At 55.3% G+C, this 9,391-nt stretch overlaps 1 long non-coding RNA gene across 1 annotated transcript; it reads left to right on the forward strand.

Moving 5' to 3' along the window:
- The first annotated feature begins 8,398 nt into the window (after positions 1-8,398).
- LOC134413815 (uncharacterized) lies at positions 8,399-8,851 on the forward strand. Its single transcript, XR_010026592.1, has 3 exons — positions 8,399-8,434; positions 8,671-8,748; positions 8,832-8,851. It is a non-coding gene; the product is annotated as an uncharacterized LOC134413815 (long non-coding RNA).
- Positions 8,852-9,391: the final 540 nt, after the last annotated feature.

The raw sequence follows: 9,391 nt of genomic DNA on the forward strand, positions 1-9,391 counted from the left end.
GTGACACTGGGGGCACTGGGGGCATTGATTCCCCTCAGGGGTCTCTTCTCCTTCTTCACAGCACATCATGGGGCTCCTCATTCCCCCTCCCAGTTCTGGGGAAGCACACAATGTTTTTCCCTCTTATTGTACCCAAAATTCTGTTTTCCGGTCAAACTGCGTGAGAAAAAAGGCTCGCTCATCAAAATTTAAAAATGTTTATTAAGGAATAAAAGGGACAGTAAACAGCATGCTGGGTGCCTGGAAACTGCCAGAGGCACATGGTTAACTACAGCAATTCTCCTTACATACCTTTTCATTGTAATGATGAAATACATACTCAAGTGGGTTATACATATTCAAACAATCTTTCCAGTTTACATGTTCTGGGAATTTTTTTGCTTGGCTTGACCCTTCATTCATTCTCATCAAGTACATGCCATACTGCAGATTAAATTTATATATTTTATGTCCTCACAAGGCCCCCCTGTTCTGTGGTTTGACAGTTCTTGATAACTGAAGGGTCAGTGGTAAATTCCTCTTTGCATTCTGTCTTTTGATATTTTTTCACTTGCTACTTTTCAATGTGTTCTTCTCCTACAGATGAGATACACCACCAGAATATTAAATCAACATTAGCTATTTCACAAATTATCTGAGTTATTTTCACCTTTGTCACTTAGTTACACAAATAAAGGCATTAGCTACTTCTGCAACACTTAATGTTGTAATACACAGCATATTGTCTCTATATTGATATCTTGAGAGAGCATAAATTATAATATATTTCTTAAGCTAAAATATATATTCTACACAGGGATTAGAGTAAAAAGGCTGAAAATTGTAGTGTATCAAAAGCAGTTAAAAAGTGATTACAAACTGTATTATATCAAAATAATTTGGAAAAACCAATATAATAGTGAAAGCCAATGACTACAAAGTTATTCATAACAGGGAGAAGGTGTACTGAAGAGTTTAATTGACTTCTTCTTATTTTGTCGGCAATAAATTCAATTCATATTTCTAATTCCAAGGCAGTTTTACCCGTGACAGGATTTGATGAGTGATCTCTCCCGGTCCTTGTCTCAACCCAGGAACCCTTTGCTCAATTTTCTCTCCCACCCAGGTGTGGAAGGCAGTGAGAGAGCGGCTGTGGTGGGTGCCGGGCATCCGGCCACTGTCCATGCACGGCAAAGCAGGGAGGAGGAGGAGGGTCCAGGTCAGGCTGTTGAGCAGATTGGTGTGGGATTTGCAGTAGTTTTGTGGTTCTCTCAGTCCCTTATCAAGAGGAACAAACGAAAAATTGTTGCATTTCTGGACTGGTTCCCTCACAGCTGCCCCTGCAGGGGCATTCCCTGCTCTGAATACCATTAAAGGCCCTCGCAGAGCCACTGCTTGGGCTCCCTTTGTGGTTTGTGCTTCTTGCAGGGCTGAGAAAACCACAGGGAGGCCTTTTTCCACCCACAAAATTTTCACCTCGGCAGCAGCTCTAAAGCTGCCAGAATCAAAGCCAAGGGGGCAGGGGGACCCTCAGGTGCTGGCTGCCGCCTGGGGCTGGCCAGAGCAGGGCTGGGCAATGGCCATCCCTGTGCAGTGGGGCTGGGCCATGGCTGGGCCCCACCCTTGGATGGCCACTGGCTTCAAGGAGCAGGAGTTTGGGAGCTCCTTCCTGCCCAGGGGCTCCATTCCCCAGCTGCTCTTGCTGGCTCAGATCCTGCACGGGATGAGCAAGAACGGAGAAATCTGGACCTCTCTGGAGCTTCCATGCCACAGGACAGGACCCTCTTGGCCATCACGTGTCCCCCCTGGGACAGGATCCCCCCAGGAGAGGAGCCCTCTGGATGTGCCCCCCAGTAGAGAACCTGCTTCCCTGCACTGCGTGACAAACGTGCCAAATGGCCTCTTCCTTCTGTGCAAGAGAGAGGAAGTGAAAGTCTTGAGGGGGGAAAGCTGAACACCCACATCCCCCACAGCCTCCACAGCTCTCCCTGCCAACCCCTCACCCCTGCTTCCCCCACCCTGGGCTTCCCCCGCTCCTTCCCTGCTCAGATGCCCCCCAAGATCGTCAAGGATTGTAGTGTATCAAAAGCAGTTAAAAAGTGATTACAAACTGTATTATTGTATGTTTGTATGATTACAAACAAGAACTTGTGAAATTGAGGATTGAAATTATGGAAATGGAAAAAAAGAGAGAGAAATGTCATTGGGGACTGGGGGGACACTTATCCAGAGCACATTGGAATCCACCTGGGGTGATCCTCAAGCTGCTGGCACATTGTGGGGGCTGTGCTGGGCTCTGGGTCACCCAAAATTCTGAGCCACCCAGGGGAGGAGCTTTGACCCAAGGGCCCACCCAGCCACTGCTCAACCCTGGCAACCTCATTCCCCTGGGAATTGAAACATGGGCCCCCCATTCCTGATGTCTCCCTACTCTCTCCAACCCCTACCCCAATACTGATATTCCCCTGGATCTCGATGGCCCAGCACCCCATTCCCAAGAAACCCTCTGCCATTCATTCCATCCCCTGAAAAGATCCTTCCCCCAACACCTTGATTATCCCAGGACCCCCCATTCCACTGGATCCCCCATTCCCCCAGCATCCCCATCCCATGACCCCAAATCCCTGGAGTCCACGTTGCCCTGGGACTCCCATCCCTGAGTCCCCCTAGCCCTGGGGAGCACCATTCCCATAGCACCCGCATCCCCAGTGACATCCCCTCAGCAAGAGCCCTATTCCCAGAAACCCCAATTCCCAATGGACCCCCCCGCATTGCTCTGGACACCCATGCCCACATTCCCAAACCCCTAAGCCCACCACTCCTGCAAAGCCCATGTCCCACCTTGTCCCACCCAGATTTGTCACCCCACCCACAGAACCCTAACCCTCCTTGCCCAGTGCCAGCCCTGTCTGTGTCCCCGCAGTGCCCGTGGCCAATGCCACCGTCACCCCTGGTCCCCAGGCACACCAGGTGCATGCAGGTGACAACGTGACCCTGCACTGCTCAGTGCAGGTGGGCTCAGCCCCTGTCACCTTCACCTGGCTGTACAATGGGCAGGAGGTGGCCCAGGGTCCCCTCCTAGAGCTCAGGGACATCGATGTGAGACATTCAGGCACCTACCAGTGCTTGGCCACCAACCAGCTGGGACAGGATGAGCACCGCGTGTTCTGGGCACTCAGCCCAGAGCTGGCCCTGGAGGTGACACCTGGCTCACCCTGGGTCACAGGTGGGGTCACACAGCATTGTGGGGAGGTTCAGGATGCCTGCAGTTCACCCCCTGTGTCCCCTCTCTCCCCAGCAGTGGCTGTGAATGTTGGCAGGACCCTCCTGTTCCTGCTCCTGCTCCTGGCTGTCATTGGGGGCTGTCATTGGTGGCACCACCGGCGTGGGTGACAATGAGGGGGATGGGGGTCCTGGAATGAGGGGAAGCCCCCAGAGTGGGGGCATAGATCAGCAGCACCCGAGGCCCCTGTGCTGCGGGACAGAGCCCGCAGTGACCACAGCTGGGGGTCCTGGGGAATTTGGGGGGAATTTGGAGAATCTTCATTGGGCTCCAAGGTCTTCACTGGGTGGGCTTTGAGGAATATTGGGGTGGCACAGGGAGCTCCTCGAGGGTTTTGTGAGGTCCTGGAGGGCAGTGCAGGGATGTTGGGGGATCTTTCTGGGGGCCTGGGGGAGTTTGGGGGTGCCCCTCCCTTCCAGGCTTGGGGTTCTGGGGACACAGAGGATTGGAGGCACCAGGGGGAGTTGGGGACCCTGCGTTGGTGCAGAAGTTCTGGGGGGTTCAGTGGTGCTCAGAGTGTCCGGGGGGAGTCAGGGGTCCAGTGGGAATTGGGGTCCAGTGGGGATTTGGGGATCCCGTGGGTGGTCGGAGCTGCCAATGTCCCAGGAAGGTTCAGGGGTCCCGGTGTCCTCACGGTCACACCCTCCCCTTTCCCTTGCAGCTGCCAGGAAGCTCCAGAACAGGTGAGTGAGGGGCTCGGATCAGGACTCCCCTTTCCCACCTCCCCAGACACTCCCAGACCCCCCTTATCCCCACAGGACCCCCCCCCGGAGGAGGGGGCTGTGCTCAACACCCACATTAGGGGCACTGAGTGGGCAAGGGGTGAGTACAGGGGGAGAACAGGGACACGTCACCCATGAGTGTCACCCCCTCCAGGTCTCCGGTGTCATTCTCCGTGCCCCCATGGGTGTCCCTCAGCCCTGCCCCACCTCAGGATCCACAAGTGACCAACGCGGAGCTGTCGGGACCCTACAAGGGACAGCAGGAAGCCCGTGACTACGATGATGTGCTGTGACACTGGGGGCACTGGGGGCACTGGGGGGCATCAATTCACCTCAGGGGTCTCTTTGTCCTCTTCACAGCACCCCACAGGGCTTCTCATTTCCCCCCCCCCCCCCTTCCCCAGTGATGGGGAAGCACATGACGCTTTTCCCTCTTATTGTACCAAAAATGCAGTTTTTGGTCAAACTACGTGAGAAACAAGGTTCACTCTTTAAATTTTATAAAAGTTTAATAAGGAATAAAAGGGACAGTAAACAGCATGCTGGGTGCTTGGCAACTGCCAGGGGCACATGGATAACTACAGCAATTCTCCTTACATACCCTTTCATTGTAATGGTTAAATATATACTCAGGAGGGCTATACGTATTCAAACAATTTTTCCAGTTTATGTGTTCTGGGAATTCTTTTGCTTGGTTTGACCCTTCATTCATTTTGATCAAGTACATGCCATACTGCAGATTAAATTTACATATTTTATGTCCTCACAAGGTCCCCCTGTTCTGTGGTTTGACAGTTCTTGATAACAGAAGGGTCAGTGGTAAATTCCTCTTTGCATTCTTCTTTGGGATGTTTATTTACTAGCTACTTTTCAATGTGTTCTTCTCATACAGATGAGATACACCACCAGAATATTAAATCAACATTAGCTATTTCACAAATTATCTGAGTTATTTTCACCTTTGTCACTTAGTTACACAAATAAAGGCATTAGCTACTTCTGCAACACTTAATGTTGTAATATACAGCACATTGTCTCTATCTTGATCTTTTGGGAGAGTCTAAACTATTATGTATTTATCACACTAAAATATATATTCTACACAGGGATTAGAGTAAAAAGGCTGAAAAATTTTAGTGTATCAAAAGCAGTTAAAAAGTGATTACAAACAGTATTATATCAAAATAATTTGGAAAAAACAATATAATAGTTAAAGCCAATGACTACAAAGTTATTCATAACAGGGGGAAGGTATATTGAAGGGTTTATTTGACTTATCCTTTTCCTGCTCTGATTTTGTCGGCAATAAATTCAATTCATATTTCTAATTCCAAGGCAGTTTTACCCGTGACAGGATTTGATGAGTGATCTCTCCCGGTCCTTGTCTCAACCCAGGAACCTTTTGCTCAATTTTCTCTCCCATCCAGGTGCGGAGGGCAGTGAGAGAGCGGCTGTGGTGGGTGCCGGGCATCCAGTCACTGTCCATGCACGGCAAGGCAGGGAGGAGGAGGAGGGTCCAGGTCAGGTTGTTGAGCAGATTGCTGTGGGATTTGCAGTAGTTTTGTGGTTCTCTCAGTCCCTTACCAAGAGGAACAAATGAACAATTGCTGCATTTCTGGACTGGTTCCCGCACAGCTGCCCCTGCAGGGCTGGTTTCCAGCCAGCCCTGCTCTGAAAACTACCAAAGGCCCTCACAGACGCACTGCTTGGGCTCCCTTTGGGTTTTGTTCTTCTTGCAGGGCTGAGCAAACCACAGGGAGTTCTTTTTCCCCCATAGAATTCTCACCTCTGCAGCAGCTCCACACACCCAGACCCTCTCAGAATCTGTCTGCGGTGACCCCCGGGCCACCAGCACCTGGTGGGGGCTGTGTTAGGCTCTGGGTCACCCCAAAATCTGAGGCACTCAGGGAAGGAGCTGGGACCTATGGGTCCGCCCAGCCACTGCCTGTCCCTGGCACTCCCTTTCCGCTGGAAATCAAATCATGAGTACCCCATTTCTTATCTCCCCACCCTCCCAGGGACCCATATCTCAGTACTGACATTCCCCAAGATATCCATGTCCCAGGACCCCTCCTTCCCAAGGAACCCTCTCCTACTCATTCCATCCCCTGAAATCCTCCTTTCCTCAGGACCTTGATTTTCCCAGGACCTCCCATTCCCACGGGAACTCCCAATCCCCAAGCATCCCCATCCCATGACCCCACATCCCTGGAGCCCACGTTCCTCTGGGACTCCCATCCCTGAACCCCCGAGGCATGGGACCCCCATTCCCATGGCAACACCACCCCCAGTGACTCCTCCTCCTCAGCACCCCCATTCCCAGGGACGCCAATTCCCCAGGGACATTCCATTCCTCTGGACACTCATTCCTGGGACCCCAGACCCTCTGAGCCCCACACTTCTGGGAACCCCATGTCTCACTGTGTCACACCCAGCATTGTCCTCATCCTGTCCCCACCCTGCCCACAGCCTGTGCTCAGCTTGTGGCCACCCTGCCCCACCAAGGGCCACCTACACATAACGTGACCTTGCTTCCTTCCCCTTTTCCCAAAGAGCCACCACCCAGGAGACAGCCACCACTGGCAGTTGTGACAGCCAGTCCACATGGCTGGGGACACCGGGATGGCCGGGAAGGTGGTGCTGCTCCTCTGAGGTGAGTGCCCCGGGCATGGGCCTGAAGCGCCAGGGATGGGGAGGGAGGGGGCCCAGGAAGCCTGCCAGGTCCCCTGAGGTCCCCAATGCCAGCACTGCCAGTCCATGTTACCCACAGTGGACCTGAGTGGGAATGGGTATGGAGGATGGCTTTGGGGACAGGAACAGGGGGCAGGAATTTGGGGATGGGGATGTGGGGACAGGAATGTGGGCACTGGCACCTTTGGGCTCAGGTAGCTCTGGTCATAGGGACAAGGGAACTGGGATGAATGGACAGAAGGGGACAAGAACAGTGATGATGTGGCCATGGGGATGGGATCATGAACTGGTGGGGGTGACCTGGGCCAGCATGGGCTGTCTCTGTGGTGTCCTCATGCCAAGGGTGTCCACAGTGTCCCCATGTTCTGCCTCAGCCCAGGGTGGCCTCGGTGTCCCTGTTCCCAAGGCATCTGTGCCACAGGGATGTGATGCATGGGTGCCTGTGACACAGACATCTCCCCCTGCCTCTCCAAATCTTTTGGGGGCCAAACTCATGCACTTACTCACAAGAACTGCTCTTCCCACGGGGACAGTTTGGGGGCAATCCTCACACCCTGTACCCCTGTGTCTCCATTCCCACACTGCCACCCTGTCCCTTCTCCCTTCCAGCCCAGACCCTCAGCCTCGCTGGTGAGTCCTCAGGGGATGCCATGGCCCCACCCTGCTGTCCCCAGCCCCACACTGGCCCTGGCAGGCTGGTGTCTCCTGTCACCCACAGATGTCCAGACCACCCAGCTCCTGGTGGAGCCCCCCGGAGGCCGGCGGTGCCGTGGGACTGGGTGACATTGACCTGCCAGGGCTCAGGGACTGCTGGTGCCACCACGAGGTACAAGGACAGGCAGCACTGTTGGCAGGGACACAACACTGTCCATGTCACCAAGAGTGGCATCTACATGTTTGACAGACCCGGCAGTGGGCTCAGCCCCCTCGTGAGACTCCTAGACGGTGAGGAGGATTTGGGTGTCCCCAGCCTGGCAGCTGCGGGGACCTCGAGGGCTCTGGGTGGGCTTTGCTCCATGGGTCGGTCACCTGCTGTGTGACCAGAGCCTGTCCCCTGCTCTGGGGACATTCCAAAGTACCCAGTGTGGGTGGAACTTGTGTTGGAATCGGGGAGCCCTGTGCACAGGGTGTGACCAGATGGCAGTGTGCCAGTGCTCTCCCCCAGACTGGCTGGTGCTGCAGGTGCTGGCACAGGTACTACTGGAGGGGGACACAGTGACACTGCGCTACCAGGGCTGGCGGGACAGCACGGTCACCTTGGTGTCCTTCTACCAAGAGGAGACAGAACTGGGGGGGCTCCGTGGTAGACCGAGCTGTCCCTGTACCCTCTGCAGCTGCACCACAGTGGCCACTACAGGTGCAGGGGCTGGGTGGGATCCTGGGCGTGGCAGGAGTCAGTGCCAGTGCCAGTGCACAGGGAGCACCCCACAGCCCTCCTCCCCAAAGACTCGGGGTCACAAATCCCCCACCCCTCTCCTTCCCAGAGCTCTTCTCGGTGCTGGTGCTGGAGGGTCCCCCAGAGCCCACCGTGGGGTCCCTGACTCTCAGCTGCCTCAGCACCCCCAGCCCCCTGCGGCCCCGAGCCCCCTCCTGCACGTGTTCAACCGGGACAGGCAGGTGGTGGGGGGCCCGCAGGGGTCCCCGCAGCTGCTGGTGCCTGCTATGGGGGGCTTGTCCTCGAGGAATTATAGCTGTGAGGTACGCCCCGAGGGCGGGACCATGAGGAACAGCAGCGCTCGGCTCTGCATCACGGTGCCCAGTGAGTACAGGGATGGGCATGGGGAGCCCCCAGAGACCCCCCCTGATCCCCTGGTTGGGCACCTCCATGTCCCCCAGACACCTTTCTTGAGTCCCTCCACATCTGCCCTGGGTCCTTCACTCCTCCGTGATGTGACCCCATCCCCAACATCCCCCACAACACCCATCACCCTGTCCCTATCCCCCCCCACACATGCTGCCCTCCCTGTGCCCTCAGCCCTGTCTGTGTCCCCGCAGTGCCTTTAGACAATGCCACCATCACCCCCAGTGTCCTGGAGGTGACACCGCTGGAGACAGGGACACACAGCGACACAGGTGGGGTCACACAGGGTCACCAGGGAGTACAGGACCCTTGGGGTGATGGGTGACCCTGATGTGTCCCCCTCTGTTTGTTGCAGTGGCCGCAGGCGTCAGTGGGGCCCTTTTGTTCCTGCTCCTGCTTGTGGGTGTCATAGTGGCCTGGCACTGGTGGCACCTGGTGGGTGGGTGACAATGAGAGGACAGGGGTCGTGGAGGGGGGTGGGAAGGCCCCCAGAGAAGGGAGGCCCTGGGGCGGCACCCACAGCCCCTGACTTGGGCAGGGCTCAGCCCCCAGTGGCCATGGCTCAGAGGCCTGGGGAGCTGTTGGAGGGTCCTCCAGGGATGTTGGGGGTTCTATCAGGGGTCCCCCTCCCTGCCGGGCTCAGGGTTCTGGGGCCTCAGGGTGTTGGTGCAAGTGGGGTGGGTCAGGGATACTGGGGGGGCCTGAGGAGAATTGTGTGTCTGGCGGTGGTTCAGCATTGCCAAGGGTGGATGGGGGACCCTGGGTCTCCAAGGTCACCCCTCCAGTTTTCCTTTGCAGATGTCAGGAAGCACCAGGAAAGGTGAGTGCAGCCTCCAGCCATGACACACCTTTTACTCAAACCCCGAGCACCTCCCATCCCCTTCCACACACCCCCTTATTCCCACAGGCCCCCCC

This window comes from Melospiza melodia, unplaced genomic scaffold (assembly GCF_035770615.1).
Source record: "Melospiza melodia melodia isolate bMelMel2 unplaced genomic scaffold, bMelMel2.pri scaffold_51, whole genome shotgun sequence".
Classification (NCBI taxonomy): domain Eukaryota; kingdom Metazoa; phylum Chordata; class Aves; order Passeriformes; family Passerellidae; genus Melospiza; species Melospiza melodia.